The sequence below is a fragment of the Staurois parvus genome, unplaced genomic scaffold, assembly GCF_062004578.1.
Source record: "Staurois parvus isolate SC_StPar_1 unplaced genomic scaffold, SC_StPar_1.0 ptg001005l, whole genome shotgun sequence".
In the NCBI taxonomy this organism is placed as follows: Eukaryota; Metazoa; Chordata; class Amphibia; order Anura; family Ranidae; genus Staurois; species Staurois parvus.
The window spans coordinates 287,501-307,500 of NW_028318801.1; the positions used below are offsets into that span (position 1 = coordinate 287,501).

Consider the following 20,000-nt stretch of genomic DNA (forward strand, 5'->3'; position numbering starts at 1 on the left):
TTTTATATTTTCATAACTAACTCCTCCCAGGAGCCCACTGCTTGCATCAGGGCTGAGGACTCTTGAGAGGGGTACTGAGGCAGGGTGCTGTGATGTTTTCAGGAAGCTATGTACTGCACCCTGCTGGCCCCTCCCACCAGCCATGATCTACCTACATTGCATAGGGAGGCACACAGACCCAATGATGACATCACAGGATCAAAAACAAAGCAGTTAAAAATAAAGGTTTTATACAAACATTTCATTATCATGTAGATGAGGGGGAAGAAGACACCAGGGAAGGGTGAAATATAAGCAGATTAAACTTCAGCTTCAAAGTGTATCTGGATTGTTTTTGGATGAAAAAGGGAAGAGTAAGGGCTTGTTCAGGGGGGGCAGCTTCCATGGGCACAGCACCCTCACCCCGCTGCATGCATGCTCCAGATCGGAGGTAGGCAATAAGTGAACCATGGCCTCCCTTCTACCAGTCCGTAGGGTTCTGTCTGTGCTAACAGCTACAACATACCCACTCTCTGCCCCGTCACCCCAACTTCCCACAGCTGACACAGACACACCATGCATGAGAAACCGTCCCCCCCCCCCCCCAAGCTGCTACAAAGTGGATGACTACGCATGCACAGTGCACCTTCCATGTCAGCTATGGGCAGCCAGGATGGAGAATGGCCATTCCAGAGCAGACAGGCTGGCAGATACACCCATCTATGTTGTGCAGTAGCATAAGATAGGGGGCACAATTTAGCCCTGGCTGACCCTGTCCAGGTATTGGTCTACACCATACAATGGTCAGCAGGGAGGAGCATGCTCATCTAAAGGGATGCCAGAGATGTGATCCTTCACTTGTCGTCATTTCATTCACTGCTTTCTACAAAATTCCTAGGATAGACAAAGTTGCCATTCACTTCCAATGGACCCTCTAAAGTACAAATACAAATTGTGGTCTAGGTATAAAACATTTGTTAGATGTATTCCCCCGCCTACATTAATTTCACTTAATATTTTTTCCTATGATCGTCAGCGCCATCCAGTGGCCAAAAAGTGTTTGTTTTTTTTATTGAGACATTTCAGAATAAAAATCTGTATTTTGGCCACTAGATGGAGTGGATGATCATATTAAATAAACGTATTGGAGACAAAACAGGGAAGATTTGTGCAGGCTGGACGAATGTTTATGACATTCACCTGACGAATGTTTTCTAAATAGACCCAGTTGAGTAATCCGGAGCTGCTTACCACCTGAAGAATTATTGAGCCATAAAATACTGACGGGGTTCCAGTCCTTTCATATTCACCTAAAATGGGAAAAAAGTTCTGGCTATACATACACTTTATTATTAATTTTAAAAAAAGCTGCTTGGATCTTTCATTTAAAGTGACAGTACACCCTCAATTTTATAAAACACTTTCAGTGATTTCATCACTTACCAAGTACAACTTCTTTGTCTTTTAATCCTTGCATATACTCCAGTTTTAGCTGATGCCATGACCGCTGCCCTAGGTTTCCTGTCTCAGGGCCGCTCCTTTCTCTTGCAGCATCCTATGGAGCCACCCTTTGCATGCAGGGACTAAATTTGTGTCTTCCTACGCTGTGTGCATCAAAAGAAACACACAGCCACATGCCCCAGGTTTCCTGTCTCAGGGCCACTCCTTTCGCTTGTAGCATCCTATGGAGCCACCCTTTGCATGCAGGGACTAAATTTGTATTTTCCTATGCCTTGTGCATCAATAGAAACACACAGCCACATAGCCTAAGATGGCAAGGTAGACGGGGTGGTAGGTACACCCTTCTACATTGTACACTAGCAGAAGGATATTTATTTATTTCAGGTACTTATATAGCGCCGTCAATTTACACAGCGCTTTACATATATATTGTACATTCACATCAGTCCCTAACCCTCAAGGGACATACAATCTAAGGTCCCTAACCCTCAAGGGGCGTACAATCTAAGGTCCCTAACCCTCAAGGGGTGTACAATCTAAGGTCCCTAACTCACATTCATACATACACATACTAGGGACAATTTAGACAGGATCCAATTAACCTCCCAGCATGTCTTTGGAGTGTGGGAGGAAACCGGAGTACCCGGAGGAAACCCACGCAGGCACAGGGAGAACATGCAAACTCCAGGCAGGTGGTTGGGATACGAACCAACAACCCTAGTACTGCCAGGCAGAAGTGCTAACCATTTAGCCACTGTGCTGCCCATATGGGGCCCAATTTAGCCCTGGATGACCGTGTCCAGGTATTTGGTCTACACTACGGGTGTCAAACCGGCGGCCCTCTAGCTGTTGCCAAAATACAAGTCCCATGAGGCATTGCAAGATTGACAGTTACAAGCATGACTCCCAAAGCAGAGGCATGATGGGACTTATAGCTTCGCAACAGCTGGAGGGCCGCCAGTTTGACACCCCTGGACACCATCCAGTGGTCAGCAGGGAGGATCATGCTCGTCTAAAGGGATGCCAGGGATCTGATCCTTCACTCGTCATCACTTACACCCTCTGCTTTCATTGCATCTGCCTGGGTGGCTACATAGGGAGATTTTGGAAGAGCAAAATAAATTGTAGTCAAAGGCATAAAGGATATGAATACAAATGGGGATCTCTGGGGGGAGTCGAAGGGGACTAAATGTACACAGAATTTTAAACGAACAGGATGACACTCCTGAGAATTGAAACTTGAAGAATCAATGTTTTTTTACTTTAGTTTCACTGTAAACAAAGTGTCTGAGCTTGTATTACACTTTCCTTTGCAGGTTGACTTTAAATAGACTCGTTCATTTTAATGACACCAAAATAGAATCTGCCGCCTGGGGCCTGATACAGAGGAGTCAATAAATATTTCACCTAAGCCGTGGAATTCTGAGTCTGGTGGGAGAGCGATAAAAACACAAAGAGGGAGGTAGACACAAATGATACTCGGCATAGACAGATGGATATTATCCATGAGATCCATGGATGGGGGGATTTTTGCCTGTGATTGCTCACCTTGAAAATTCCCATGTATCGATATGATCATTTGGGGCGGCTAAAGCGGTTTAATTGCATAAGAATTGTAAATGACAAACTCTCCATCCAATAGATTTGTTGGGCTTTTCATCAATTTCAACCCATAAGTCAATCGGCTTTACTCACTGTTCGACTGAATGGATATCTGCACGTGTTTCATACAGTCGATTGGCCATAAACCTAAAGATCAGATCAAACAATTCTTTACAGAACCAGACACTTATGATGTCATTTTATTAGCTTGTTTCTTATAGATCGAGTTTTCAATTCATACCGTATGTGTTGCATCTTTCACGATGAATCGCAGGATTGTGGTCACTTAGATCTAGATCGATCACAAATCGATGCGGTTCTCGGCAGATTAAGGGAATGTCTGCGGTGTAGACAAATGTCCGCCTGGAATGCAATGCAGGCACTTTGGTGTCATTCACTCCATGCAGGTGTTTTGGAGTGCACACGTGTTCCTGCGCATCATGTGTTGGTGCTGTGGCATGATGCGCTTTGGTGCACATAGCTATAGAAGGTGCATGGAGTGGCGACAGGTTTCTCTGCATGTCAGGAAAACGGGCAATTTTGCGTGCATTCCCAACACACACAAAGTGGAATGTGGAACATCGCTTGTAACGATCGGATTGTCCCGAATTCAGTTATCACTTGTAAATATTGGGCATCAATGGGAGTCAAAGGAGCACATCATGGAACAAAGATTTTCCAGTTTGCCAGAAAATCTCTCAGCACATAAAACATGAAGCATTGCACTTGTGCTATGATCGCCTGTGGATGAGGACCACAACAGTTCCTCTAATGTGGCCGTACACATTTCAGATGGCCTATGGTCAGCCTTGGTGGATGTTCCCCTAAATGGTGCACAGTTGTGGTTAAGGAGGGACAAGGTCACAAAATGGTGATGGGTTAGCCGAGGAAGTGTCAGCATTGCATGACAGAGGCACATGTGTATAGAGCGCACATTAGTCATTGGATTGTGTATTCTAATGTATGAGGGGGGTGGGGACTCAGTAGGCCATCTGCATCTGAATAGACGGGGACTCCCTCACTGTCCTTGTCACCAACATTCATCACTTGGGCTCAGAGCTCATTACTACAGAAGTGTCAGCACTTCACATCAATTGGCTTTCTTTTCCAGGGACAACCTAGAATGTTGTAAACTGCAAATGAAAAAAATACTATATAAAAGTATCAATATTTAGTATATAAAAGTATCCATATTTATTTTATAAAGGTATCTATATATACTATATAAAAGTGTCTGACTTTATCATAGAAAATTATTTAAATATACTATACAAAAGTATCTATATATACTGTGTAAAAATATCTCTGTATACTATGTTAAAGTATATACCATATAAACGTATCTACATATACTAAATAAAAGCTCATGATATATATATTATATATGATAGAAAAGTATATTTTTATTATATAAAGGTATCTATATATTCTTAATAACAGTATCTGCATTTACTATATACATGTATCTCTATATACTGTACCACATAAAAGTAGCTACATATATTATATAAATGTATCTACATATACTATATACATGTATCTCTATATATTGTACCATATAAAAGTATCTACATATATTATATAAATGTATCTACATATACTATATAAAAGTATTTATATATGCAATATAAAAGTATCTATATATTATATAAAGGTATCTCTATATTCTTAATAAAAATATCTGCATGTACTATATAAATGTATCTCTACATACTGTATCATATAAAAGTATCTACATATATTATAATATAAATGTATCTACATATACTGTATAAAAGTATCTATATATGCGATTTAAAAGGATCTATATACTGTATAATATATTAAGGTATCAATATATACTTTATAAAAGTATCTACATATAGTATATAAAAATATCTATATATATTATATAAAGGTACCTATATATACACTATTTAAAAGTAGTAATATTATATAAAAGTATCTATTCTATAAAGGTATCTATATACACTATATAAAAATATCCACATATACTACATAAAAGTGTGTGTGTGTGAGTATATATGTGTGTATGTGTATATGTATGTATGTGTGTATGTATGTATATATATATATATATATATATATATATATATATATATATATATCTTGCAGTTTTATATAGTATATGTAGGTACTTTTACATTATATATATATATATATATATATATATATATATATATGTATATATATATATATGTAAAAGTATCTACAGCATATATTATATAAAAGTATCTACATATACTATATAAAAGTGCAATATATATATAATATATATATATATATATATATATATATATATATGATATAAAATGATCTTTTTATTATATAAAGGTATCTCTATATTCTTCAAAAAAGCATCTGCTTATTCTATATACATGTATCTCTATATACTGTACTATACAGAGGTATCTACATATACTATATAAAAGTATGTATAAAGGTATCGATATATATACTTTATGAAAGTATGTACATATTTTTTTTTTAAATATGAAAGTATATATATATATATATATATATATAATGTATGTATGTGTGTGTATATGTATATATAAGTATCTACTGTATATACTGTACATTACATAAAAGTATCTACATATTATATAAAGGTATCTATATAGAAACTATCCACATACTATATAAAAGTATATATACTATGTAAATGTATGTGTATATTATATAAAAGTAATGTATCTACAGTATATCTAATATATAAAAGTTTCTCCATATACGTTGTAATAATATCTGTATACTGTATATGATATAAAGGTATCTATCTATATATACTATACAGAAGTCTTGAGTTTACAGTAAGAAGTGATTGTGGGGTTAGTTCCCTTTTCTTCTCACTTCCTCTGTCCTTTGTCCCCCTTCCTCTGCTCTCTCCCTCCCGCTCAGATCATACCATTGTCCTGGCAGTTCATACAAAGCCTGGCCCCTGGCCCCCAGAGCCCGCTCCCTCCTTTGTCTGCCCAGGGAAGGCTGCTCCATCCTCTGAATAGGCTGGATTCTGAATGAAGGCGGGTTGCTGGGATAGGATGGCGCTGTGTATTTAAATGCATCTTCAATCACAGCTGGTGGAAACCTCACAGGCACAGCCGGGCAAAACTTCCCCCATCCCAGTGATGGCCGCCACACTAGAAGCCATCTTTCATTTTATTTTTTTTTAATTTGCAGATTTCGTTAAAATAATACCCGCCATGACTGATTCCTATTATAGGGTGAAACAGTCTGTCCCTGTCTGTCAATTGGGTTCTGCGTTGTCATGCGAGTTTCCCAAGCAGCACCGAGATGTAACCTGCCAGGATCCCCTAAGACCACCAAACCTGCTGCCAGGAAACCTCTGCCGCCCGTAGACACATATGAGCGGCATAAAGGACGGTATTAAAGCCTATCCTCTATGCTGCTGCACATATGTGTTACATGGATGGGAAGAGGTTCAAGGAAACCATTGATGACTGAAAGTTCAAATATTTAGACTGGAGATGATTGGAGTGCCTGGGGGTCAGAGGTGAAAGGTCACCTGAAGATTGACATTGGGCAACTGGCTAACCTCCAGCCTCTGCCACACAAGGGGCTCCATTCAGGACCCAGATCTATGTATGTGCCTAGAGGTGCGTTTTTTGTAACCTTATGGTGGCCATACACACTTCAATAAATGATCAATTACTTTTCCGATCAATATCTCCCGATAGGACTAATTCATCAATACTCAAGAATACAATTATTATTAAACAGGATTAATTGATATGCCACACACAGGGCGGTGGAAGTCAATCAATAGTTGCGGTCGTAAGTTGCCCATCGTGTCTCTGTTTCTATCAGGGAACCGGGACCCGATCGATTGAAAGTGAGCCAACTGATTCACAACGATCAATAATTTTACACCCTGTCTGATCGATTCTGATCTCAATCAATTGTAAGGGAGGTGTTTGGCTGCTGACTGGTTTCTGATTCCATCAAATTGCACATTGACTAGATACTAAACTCGAAGCTGTGCATGACCACCATTAGACAGGTGGGGTTTTATTCATCAATATGCATTGACATGCGTTATTGATTCACATAGCCGACGCATTTCACCCGGAAAGGGCTTAGTCATAGACCTCTCTGTCAAATGCGTCGGGTGAAGGGGTTCTGAATAATAATGTTTTACCAGAACACTGGCACCATCCATGTCAAACGGGTTTTTGGCAAATGAGTCTTCATGGGAGCGTAGACGAGCTCTATCCGGCCTGCACCAGTCGTTCACAACGCCGTCATATTTTCAAGGCTAGGGAGTGGAGACTTCCTGCGGTCTACATTCAGGTTATTATTGCAGGCCATGTCCCCTCTTCACCCTCTCTGTACTGGTGACTGTGGTCATGGAACAGGAAGCTCAGGGCAAGTCCTCCAATGGGGACACCTTCTGGTGACAGCCGTCTAAAGCTGGCCACAGAACAGTAGTATTTCGATGGCTTGACCAATGTTTGAAAATATTTCAATTTTTCCTTTGCTTTTAGCATTCAATTTGAAATTCAAATGAAACCCACATAGACTGATAGAAATTTGTTCATTCAAGAAAAATTTTCCAGCAGCCCACCTCATTGAACATTCTCATCACTGTGGTCAGACTGACCCCACTAAAGGAATGTAAAAATTGAACGATCGTTCCTAAAATGAAAAGTTTTCAACTAAATTGTACTAGTGTATGGCCAGCCTAGGAGTGGTCTTTACTTCTACCCTTCATGTCTCCAGGACAGGAAATGAGGAAAAATACCCAAATTCCCATAAGGGAACATGGGGGAAAAAAAAAAAATTAAAAAAAAAATATATATATATATATATAGGTTTGAGCAAGTATTTATATAAAATATATAAATAAAATAAATATGTATATACAGTAGATGGATGGATGGATAGATATGAATGGATGGATAGATATGAATGGATGGATAGATATGAATGGATAGATATGAATGGATGGATAGATATGAATGGATGGATAGATATGAATGGATGGATAGATATGAATGGATAGATATGAATGGATAGATGGATAGATATGAATGGATAGATATGAATGGATAGATGGATAGATATGAATGGATAGATATGAATGGATAGATATGAATGGATAGATATGAATGGATAGATGGATAGATATGAATGGATAGATATGAATGGATGGATAGATATGAATGGATAGATATGAATGGATAGATGGATAGATATGAATGGATAGATATGAATGGATAGATATGAATGGATAGATATGAATGGATAGATATGAATGGATAGATATGAATGGATAGATGGATAGATATGAATGGATAGATGGATAGATATGAATGGATAGATATGAATGGATAGATATGAATGGATAGATATGAATGGATAGATATGAATGGATAGATATGAATGGATGGATATGAATGGATGGATATGAATGGATGGATAGATATGAATGGATAGATATGAATGGATAGATGGATAGATATGAATGGATAGATATGAATGGATAGATGGATAGATATGAATGGATAGATATGAATGGATAGATATGAATGGATAGATATGAATGGATAGATATGAATGGATAGATGGATAGATATGAATGGATAGATATGAATGGATAGATGGATAGATATGAATGGATAGATATGAATGGATAGATGGATAGATATGAATGGATAGATATGAATGGATAGATGGATAGATATGAATGGATAGATATGAATGGATAGATATGAATGGATAGATATGAATGGATAGATATGAATGGATAGATATGAATGGATAGATATGAATGGATAGATATGAATGAATGGATAGATATGAATGAATGGATAGATATGAATGAATGGATAGATATGAATGAATGGATAGATATGAATGGATAGATATGAATGGATAGATATGAATGGATAGATGGATAGATATGAATGGATAGATATGAATGGATAGATATGAATGGATAGATATGAATGGATAGATATGAATGGATAGATATGAATGGATAGATATGAATGGATAGATATGAATGGATAGATATGAATGGATAGATATGAATGGATAGATATGAATGGATAGATAGATATGAATAGATAGATCAAAATCATTGGCTGAAATCCAGCTGCCAAATTTGTGCTGTGTCCAATCACAGCACAGGTCGGCAGGTGGCGCCCCAAACTTGGAAGAAAGGTATAGATGTACAGTGCCTTGAAAAAGTCTTCATACCCCTTGACATTTCCCCCATGTTGTCATGTTACAATGTATTTTTTTGGGATTGGATGTGATGGACCGACACAAAGTGGCACATAATTGTGAAGTGGAAGGAAAATGAGAAATGCTTTTCAACATTTGTGACCAATAAATCTGTGAAAAGTGTGTCGGCATTTGTGTTCGGCCCCCCGGAGTCAGTACTTTGTAGGACCCCCTTTGGCTGCAATTCCAGATTTTTGGGGATATCTCTCCCAGCTTTGCACATCTAGAGAGGGACATTTCTGCCCATTCTTCTTTGCAGAATCCCTCAAGCTCTGTCAGATTGGATGGAGAGCGTCTGGGAACAGCAATCATCGTCTTGCCACAGATTCTTCATTGGATTTAGGTCTGGACTGTGACTGGGCCATTCTAACACATGAAGATGCTGTGATCTGAACCATTCCATTGTAGCTCTGGCTGGATGTTTCGGGTCGTTGTCCTGCTGGAAGGGGAACCTCCGCCCCGGTCTCAAGTCTTTTGCAGACTCTAACAGGTTTTCTTCTAAGATTGCCCTGTATTTGGCTCCATTAATCTTCCCATCAACTCTGACCAGCTTCCCTGTCCCTGCTGAAGAAAAGCATCCCCACCACATGATGCTGCCACCACCATGTTTCACAGTGGGGATGGTGTGTTCAGGGTAATGTGCAGTATTAGTTTTCCCCCACACAGAGCGTTTTGCTTTTAGGCCAAAAAAGTTTGATTTTGGTCTCCTCTGACCAGAGCCCCTTCTTTCACATGTTTCCTGTGTCCCCCACAAGCCTTCTCACAAACTGCAAACGGGACTTCTTAGGGCTTTCCTCCAACAATGGCTTTCTTCTTGCCACTCTTCCATAAAGGCCAGATTTGTGGAGTGACGACTAATAGTTGTCCTGTGGACAGATTCTCCCACCTGGGCTGTGGATCTCTGCAGCTCCTCCAGAGTTCCCATGGACCTCGGCTGCTTCTCTGATGAATGCTCTCCTTGCCCGGCCTGTCAGTTTAGGTGGACGGCCATGTCTTGGTAGGTTGGCAGTTGTGCCGTTCTCTTTCCATTTTCGGATGATGGATTGGACAGTGCTCCGTGAGATGGTCAAAGCTTGAGAGATTATTTTATGACCTAGCCCTGCTTTACACTTCTCCACAACTTTATCCCTGACCTGTCTGGTGTGTTCCTTGGCCTTCATGATGCTGTTTGTTCACTAATGTTCCCTAACAAACCTCTGAGGGCTTCACAGAACAGTTGTATTTATACTGAGATCACATGACACACAGGGCGACTCTATTTGCTAATTAGGGGACTTCTGAAGGCAATCAGTTCCACTAGATTTTAGTTAGGGGTATCAGAGTAAAGGAGGCTGAATACAAATGCCGACACACTTTTCACATATTTATTTGCAAAAAATGTTGAAAAACATTTATCATTTTCCTTCCACTTCACAATTATGTGCCACTTTGTGTTGGTCTACTCTATACCATAAAATTCCAAAAAATAGATTTACGTTTTTGGTTGTAACATGACAACCAAAATGTGAAATGTGAAATGTGGAAAATTTCAAGGGGTAGGAAGACTTTCAAAGCATGATAGATATAGATAGATAGATAGATAGATAGAATGGGAAGGGGACATGGGAAAATTTAGAAGAAAAAAAAAAAATATATATATATATATATATATATATATATATATATATATATATATATATATACTGTATAGAAGATATATAATATATATATGTAATTTAAAGGGAGATCTGTCACAGCTCTGGTTCAGCCAGGATTTTATATTTTTATATATATATATATATATATATATATATATATATATATATAGCATTTGTATACTTTCTATATTAATATATATATATTTAATTACATATAATTAATATATAAATAAATACATATTGTAAATATATTTATTAAAAAAAATTATATATATATAAAATCCTGGCTGAACCAGAGCTGTGACAGATCTCTATCTTATTGCCTATTATCACCATCACGTGACCTGTAAGAAAAAAAAAAAAGCACAAAGTTCAGAAACTCCTGTGATCTAACGCATGGTCTGCTGCCAAAGGACTGGTGGGTAAGTGTCCCTGTGGGTGGTTAGCAGATAATTATATTTAGGGGCCTGTTTATAAAGCGGTGAATGTCACTTTCACCAAGCATTTCCTGGTGGAGAATCAATCGCTGGACTTGGAAGATTCCCCATGTTTGGTGAATGTCAGATATATAAATAGGCCCCTTGAGTCTTCTTGCAAACATCTTCACCATCCTTTCTATCTTATATTAAGCAAGCTCACAGTGTTGTAATTACAATTGTTGCTACATTCCAGAGCAATCAGCAGTGGAAAATCAGCCTTGCTGGCTTTTTATTTCATTTCTGGCGGTGTAGCTGACAGCTGCATGGAGTCAGGAGTTGTGGGCTGCTCCATGTCGTGGACGTTGCTAACAATTATTAGAACTAGCTTCATCTATATGAATGTGACAGATGGGCAGCGTCATGATGGAACGGCTGCATGTGGAAAGTTTCCTTCCTGACACCAAACTCTGATTACAATGGAGAAATCCTGGACTTTGTGAGTCATTGTTGGGCAGATCTGTGGGGGGTAAACTGGCCAACGTTTGTGCTGTTAGCGAGAAGAGTGTGAGCTCTGCGGGTCAGTGTTTGTGTTTTGACATTTCTCCTCAACGGTGAGCTCATTTCTAAATAAATCCAATAAAAAATCTGTGTGTTCTGAACTCCTCCGTCAGACGGGGATCGGTATTGGAGGACTCCTGGGAGAGTACAAATAGGATTGTATATAAACATTGGAATCATAACTGAGTGCATCTAGACCCAAGAAGAGAAATGACAACCATTCCAGATCACCGGGCCGAGCAGCAGAGTTGTCACCGTACGACAGGAAGTGTTTCAGGACTACAGGACACCTCCACCTCTGATCATTTTTAAAAGCTAAAGGGTAGATGTTCTGTTGTCCTAAAACATTTCCTTTCCTGGGGTGACAACATTCACTGTGTCATGTTTATGGAGGAGCAGAGTTGTCACCGTAGGACAGGATGTGTTTTAGGACTCCAGAACACCTCCACCTCTGATCGTTTTTAAAAGCTAAAGGGTAGATGTTCTGCAGTCCTAAAACACTTCCTGTCCTATGGTGACAACTCTGCACCTCCATAAACATGACACAGTGAACCTTGTCACCCCAGGACAGGAAGTGCTTTAGGACTGAATCACATCTACCCTTTAGCTTTTAAAAATGATCAGAGGTGGAGGTGTTCTGGAGTCCTAAAACACATCCTGTCCTACGGTGACAACTCTGCTCCTCCATAAACATGACACAGTGAATGTTGTCACCCCAGGAAAGGAAGTGTTTTAGGACTACAGAACATCTACCCTTTAGCCTTAAAAACGATCAGAGGTGGAGGTGTTCTGTAGTCCTGAAACATTTCCTGTCCTACGGTGACAACTTTGGTTCTCCATAAACAGGGCACAGTGAATGTTTTTACCCCAGGATAGGAAGTGCTTTAGGACAAGAGAACATCTACCCTTAAGCTTTTAAAAATGATCAGAGGTGGGGGTGTTCTGGAGTCCTAAAACACTTCCTGTCCTGGGGTGACAACGTTCACTATGTCATGTTTATAGAGGTGTAGAGTTGTCACCATAGGACAGGAAGTGTTTTAGGACTCCAGAACATCTCCACCTCTGATCATTTTTAAGGCTAAAGGGTAGATGTTCTGTTGTCCTAAAACACTTCCTGTCCTGGGGTGACAACGTTCACGGTGTCATGTCTATGGAGGAGCAGAGTTGTCACCATAGGACAGGAAATGATTCAGGACTACAGAACACCTCCACCTCTGATCATCTATATTCTAAATGGTAGATGTTTTGTAGTCCTAAGGCTAGGTTTGCACCATGCAGGCGGAACGAAGCATGCACACATTTCCACATATCCTATGTAGATCAGCACGTTCCCTTCAATGGTCTGATCATCTTTATAAGGTGGGGGGTAGAACTTCTGTTGTCCCTAAAATGATACTAAACTCTAGTTTAAAAGAAAATTCCATTCCATTATGTATTCTGAACACTGAAAAGTCGCATCTATTGTACTCCGTCCCCAAATCTTCAAATTCCTTAATTCCTTTTTTTAAATGCTGATCTGCTTTCCTGTTAGAGGGTGGCCTGCTAGTAACACCCTTCCTGTCCTAGAGTGACAACACTCACTGTGCTATGTTTAGAGATGAGCAGAGTTGTCACCTTTTTTTTCTTTTTCTGATTTGACTTCCTGTTAGAGGATGGCCCACCAGTAACACACTTCCTGTCCTAGAGTGACAACACTGACTGTGCTATGCTTTGGGAGGAGCATAGTCGTCACCCTCTTTTATTTTTTGCTGATCTGGGGGGCCTGCCAGTAACCCACTTCCTGTCCTAGGGTGACAACACCCTATGAGCAGAGTGGTATTTTTTTTTATTTTGCTGATCTGACTTCCTGTTAGAGGGTGGCCCGCCAATAATACACTTCCTGTCCTAGGGTAACAGCTGTGCTATGTTTATGGAGGAGCAGAGTTGTCACCCCTTCCTTTTTTTTTGCTGATATGACTTCCTGTTAGAGGGTGGCCTCCCAGTGATGTACTTCCTTTACTAGGGTGATAACACTCACTGTGCTATGTTTAGAAAGGAGCAGAGTTGTCACCGTTTTTTTTCTGATCTGGCTTCCTGTTATAGGGTGTCCTGCCAGTAACACACTTCCTGTCCTAGAGTGACAACGCTCACTGTTATGTTTAGAAAGGAACAGAGTTGTCACTTTTTTTTTTTCTTTGCTGATCTGACTTCCCGTTAGAGGATGGCCTGCCAGTAACACACTTCCTGTCCTAGAGTGACAACACTCTCTGTGCTATGTTTTGGGAGGAGCATAGTTGTCACCCTTTTTTTGGGGTGGCTGCCAGTGACACACATCTTGTCCTAGGGTGATGAGCACCCTATGAGCAGAGTTGTCACTTTTTTTTTCTGATTTGACTTCCTGTTAGAGGGTGGCCCACCAGTAACACACCTCCTGTCCTAGGGTGGTGACAACATTCACTGTGCTAATTTTAGAGAAGAGCAGAGTCGGCACCATGTTTTTTGCTGATCTGGCTTCCTGTTAGAGGATGGCCTGCCAGTAAGACATTTCCTGTCCTAGAGTGACAACACTCACTGTGCTATATTTAGGGAGAAGTAGAGTTGTCAAGCTTTTTTTTTTCATTGATCTGACTTCCTGTTAGAGGGTGGCCCACCAGTAACACATTTCCTAGAGTGACTCATTGTGTTATATTTCGGGAGAAGTAGAGTTGTCAAGCTTTTTTTTTTCTTTTTTTTTTTGTTGATCTGACTTCCTGTTAGAGGGTGGCCCACCAGTGACACATTTCCTGTCCTAGAGTGACAACACTCACTGTGTTATTTTCAGGAAGGCGCAGCGTTGTCACCTTAGGAGAAGAAGTGTTCTAGGAATGCAGAACACCTCCACCTCTGTAGTTCACAGGGATAGCTGGGAACAAGGTAACTGATAACAGTCAACACGGCAGAAACATATTGGCTCACTGTATTTCTGGCAGGATCCGCAGGTTTTTTTGCACATATTGAACAAATATAATAAAATATGTTCAATGGAGTATTGGAACAAATATGAGAAGTTCATTGCTGGGTTTACACTTGTATTCAATGAGGCCAGAGGGATGTCTCCATATAGTACAGATAGAATAATACCATCTCAATTCTGTCATGTAAATCCTGGTCCCTGCGCCATTCCTGGCTATGCACACAATTGCCTGACACAGATCAACCCCCTGCTGCAGCCTCACACCTTCCTTCCCTCCAGGGGACTAACCCCCCCCCCCCTTCCTGACCAGGCCATTTTTGCTATACGGCGCCGCCTTACTTTAACTGACAATTGCGCGGTCATGCAGCGCTGCACCCAAATGAAATTTACATCCTTTTTTCCCCACAAATAGATCTTTCTTTCAGCGGTATTTGATCCCCTCTGCATTTGTTTTTATTTTTTGCACTATAAACAAAATAAAACCAACAATTTTGAGAAAAAAAACTATATTTTGGACTTTTTGCTATTAAACAGGTCCAGTAAAAAAATTTAAAAAATCTAATTTCTTCATAAATTTCGGCCAAAATATATTCTGCTCCGTGTCTTTGCTAAAAAAAAATCCCAATACGTGTAAATTAATGGGTTTACGTGAAAGTTACAGCGTTTACAAATGGCGGGATAGATACTGGGATTTTTTTATACTAGTAATGGTGGTGATCAGCGACTTATAGCGGGACTGCGGCGGGCATTCTGACACTGGGGGGGGGGACTGACTAACTGTTACTGACATCCCCAGTGACAACAATACAGTGATCAGTGCTAATAAAAAGCACTGACACTGTATTAATGACACTGGGCAGGAAGGGGTTAACATCTGGGGGCGATCAAAGGGTTAACTGTGTGCTGCGTGTGCTTTACTGTGCAAGCACATTGCTTTGTATGGCTCAGCTATGCAGAGCCATACAAAGCAGCACGCTGGAGCTGACGGGAGAGATCTGTATTGTTTACATACAGACCTCTTCCCCGTCAGTGATACTCGGCGATCGCCGGGTGCCCGCGGGGGTATCACTGGTCGGGACCCAGTGATCGACAGCTGAAGTTGCCAGTGGCAGCGCGGTTAGGGCGCCCCCTACCTGGAAATGCAAGATCACTTTTATATTTATATATATATATTATTATACAGTATTTATATAGCGCCAAAGGGTTTGCTCAGCGCTGTACGTTATAGTGGGGGACAGTACATGAGACAAGACAGTAACAATACACGAGGGGTTAGAGGGCCCTGCTCCTTGGAGCTTACAATCTAGGAGGTGTGTGTGTGTGTGTGTGTGTGTGTGTGTGTGTGTGTGTGTGTGTAGGAATGAATTGTTGCAGAATTCCATGTCATTTCAGACCTTCAGTAAATAATCACGGTTTGCGTTCCACAAGTGTTCCCATTAAAAAATGTTATTGTAATTTAAAGGCCGCCCCGACCGCTTGATCATTTCCGATCAAATATCTTCCACTTTAAGGAAGTCCTTCCATACCGATCAGTGATTTAACGGAGGGCCCCCGGCGTCCTCTTAGCCCCCTCGCCACCACCTGACCGCCTATCCCATTATCTATTCCTGTAATTAATATAATTACCGAGCATTTTCTCGGTGAGTTCATTGGAAAGTTGCTTTCGGAGAAGGGGGGGTGGGGGGGAGGACCCTTTTCTTCTGTCTCCTAGAATCCCTATTGGCTCCTAAAGGGTTATTATTTCCAATTCAGGTCACGTGTGCCTATAACGTAGGGACTGTCTTTGTTGTCTCCTCCCGGTGGGGGGGCTTCAATAGAGCGGGGATGAGAGAGAGAGAGACCACTTTGAATGCCACAAGGTGCACGCACCCCTTTGCCTTGCCTGGGAAACGCCGGATTTATCTGGAGCTTGGCACGCCAGAGACGCGGGGGTTTGGGGGGCTGGATGTCATTGTTGAGGAGGACGGCCGTTCCCCCCCATCTGTCGGTGTGATTAGCAGGTACGTGATTGGAGAGTGAGGGAAGCACATTGGCGCAGACGCCTGAGATAAAGATGAATCTCGTTTTTACCACCCTGCTGAGGACCTTTTTCGATTTACCGGGGTGGACAATTGGCACCTCGGAGACTACTCCAAAGGGTCACTCCACTCAACGTTGATATTTATTGGTAGGTCTTCGTGTTGTGGACCACTCACAAGATCCTCAAAAGTCTTTGGATGCTGGTGGCCACGTTGGTCCTGGTGGTGGATCTGGGTGGAGTTGGGAACGCGGAAATTGCCAGATTGGAGTCCCGGAGAAGTTGGTGGGCCAACTCTCCACCATCTGGAGATCTGGAGTCCACCAAGGAGTGGACTGATCCTTTCAAGACTTCTATGGTTGCCTTTGAGCTTTGGGTTACCAACACAGCATGTAGAAAGTTGTATTAGAGGGTCCTACCGGCCAGTCGGCGCCAATCAGTCAGGATACGCCACAACCATTTATAAACCGTTTTGGAAGTTGCTCATACTTGCTGGCGTGTTAACATAATCTCCAGGGACGCACCTGAGTAAGCGTGGTACCGGCCATTGACCTAGCTGTAAACCCTACCTAGATGACATCTAGGGGCTCATTCAGATGTGCAGTCAGGTGTCGGTAAAAGCAGGTGGTTGAGCTTTGGGTTTACTGGCCAACCACATGAAGCCGACCAGCACTGTACAAATGTCGCAATGTTGTGTTTTGTGGCTGTGGCAGAGACCAAACCCCCAGGGGCAGGGGCAGACTGACAACTCATGGGGCCCCAGGGCAATAGGGGATCATGGGGCCCCTGTGTCCTCGCCCACACTCAAACCCCACCAGAAAAAGCCTATGAAAGGTACCAGATTTATCTCATGGGCCCCCCTACTGACCCCAGGCCCTTGGGCAGTACCTGAGTTCCTGAATGGTCAGTCCGCCCCTGGTGGGCAGTACCAGCGTCGCATGTGACCCTTTCGATGCCAGAGCCGTCTTTGCACACGTTTAAAAAAAAAAATAATTTTAGGCCTGAAGATTACAGAAACCCCCAAACATGATATATTTTCTGAAAGCAGAGACCCTAGAGAATAAAATAGTGGTAGCTCCAACTTTTTGTGGCGCACAATATTAGTGCAACGGTTTATGAAATGTAAAATTTCAGTAAAAAATACACTAAAGTGAATTTTAGGGCAAACAAATGCAATACATTACCCAATTTTATGGGTACCCCTGGCTACCTACGGCTACCCCTGATGTCTCACCTGCCCTCCAAGGAAGCTAATAAAGTGCATACTGCAGTGGCGGCAAACGGGTTAGAGTAAATGGTGCTGTGCCGAAACCGCCCTGCAACCACGTGTGAAGCGGTGCCGCAACCACGTGTGGCGCGGTGGTTTGGCCTTTTTAGGGTTAAAACAGGCAGTGAGGAGGCCACATATCACCTCTGAAAAGCGATCCACAGGAACCCACATGTGACAAGTCCTAGGTCTGATTAGAATTTTTCACACAACTTCCTCACCAGATTCACACATTTTATAATTGGATTCTATTCAAATTATGTGTGAAAACATTTATAGACTCCTGTGCATCATTTTTTTTTCTTGTAAAATACGTTTTTATTTATCCTTTGTTGTATCTTCGTGCTGCTGATCTCCCCCAACCTTTTTCAACAACTTCCTGTCTACTCGCTCCAGGGTTGGCTGCATATCGTTGCTCAGCACTGGCTTCCTAAAGACGATATGCAGAGGGTGGTTATCTATAGCGACCAATCAGAATTTGGCTTATTAAAGTTACATACGGATAACATATAGGGATCGATTTATAAAAACATTCATTGCACGAATATCACAAGCACTCATGCAAGTTGAACGTAATGTCCTGTATTTTCTCTAAGAGATTAAGGCCCGTATCACCAGCTCCATCTAGGTGCCAAAATGCAGTGTAGCTTTGTAATTTACATATTTAAATTTTTACTGCATTTTGGCCACTAGATGGCGCTGACAATACAGTCATTCCTCAGAAAAATTACGGGACCTTTTATTCAACATATGCTTCTAACATTTGTACAACAAATTTTTCATAAATAGACACTTAAATCTGTGGTTGGAAAGGGCTACTGTACACATCATCTTTGATCTTCTTTATTATCACTCTTACCTTCGTCTTTTCTTCAGAAAGACACCGAGGTCCAGGAAGGAATTTATTACAAACGCATAGGGGTCTATTTAGAAAACAGTTTCTTGTGCAAATGTCTCAAGTATCCGCACAGTGTCACAAATAATCCCCATATTTTGCCTGATCTGCTTATTTTCTATGATCATGGGCTCCATCTAGTGGCCATATTGCGTTTTTCTCCTGATTGAAATATTTCAGGAAACTATTGCATTGTGGTCACTAGATGGGGCTGATGAGCCTAAGAAAAAAAGAATATAATATTATAATGAGTTATATTTCACATATACATACATTATGTGTGTGTATGTGTATATACAGGGTGCAGCAACATAACTTCCTTTTTTCAAAATGCAATAAAACCCATTTTATGAATCAGAATTGTATTTATTGTCTTTAATAATGTAGGTACATATCTAAAGTTCTGTTTTACACAGTTTTGAAAATCATATCAGGTAGGTGACGCCCCCCATTGTCCATACACTGAATAAGTTGATTTCTGGCATTTTTCATGACCCTTACCAGCATAGCAGCGGGTATGTTGGCAATTTCTGCGCGGATGTTGGCCTTCAAGTCTTGTAGGGTCCTTGGACAGTTTACATAAACGCGGGATTTCAAAAAACCCCACAAAAAAAGTCGCAAGGGGCCAAATCGGGGGAGTGGGCTGGCTACTCCAAATCGCCCCTTATTGAGATGAGGCGCTCCGGGAAGTGTTCCCTTAAAACAGCCATTGATGCTCTTGAAGTGTGAGCCGTTGCTCTGTCCTGTTGGAACCAAATATCCCCTAAGTCCAATTCATCAAGTCGTGGAAAAACAAATTCCTCCAACATGTTCACATACCGGTCTGAATTCACTTATTCAGTGTATGGACAATGGGGGGCGTCACCTACCTGATATGATTTTCAAAACTGTGTAAAACAGAACTTTAGATCAGTACCTACATTATTAAAGACAATAAAAACAATTCTGATTTCATAAAATGAGTTTTATTGCATTTTGAAAAAA

General features: G+C 41.0%; 1 protein-coding gene across 1 annotated transcript in view; it reads left to right on the forward strand.

Moving 5' to 3' along the window:
• The window catches only part of LOC149441306 (uncharacterized), a 219,832-nt gene that overhangs the window by 155,953 nt on the left and 43,879 nt on the right, over nucleotides 1–20,000 (forward strand). The gene's annotated exons all lie outside the window — the stretch shown is intronic.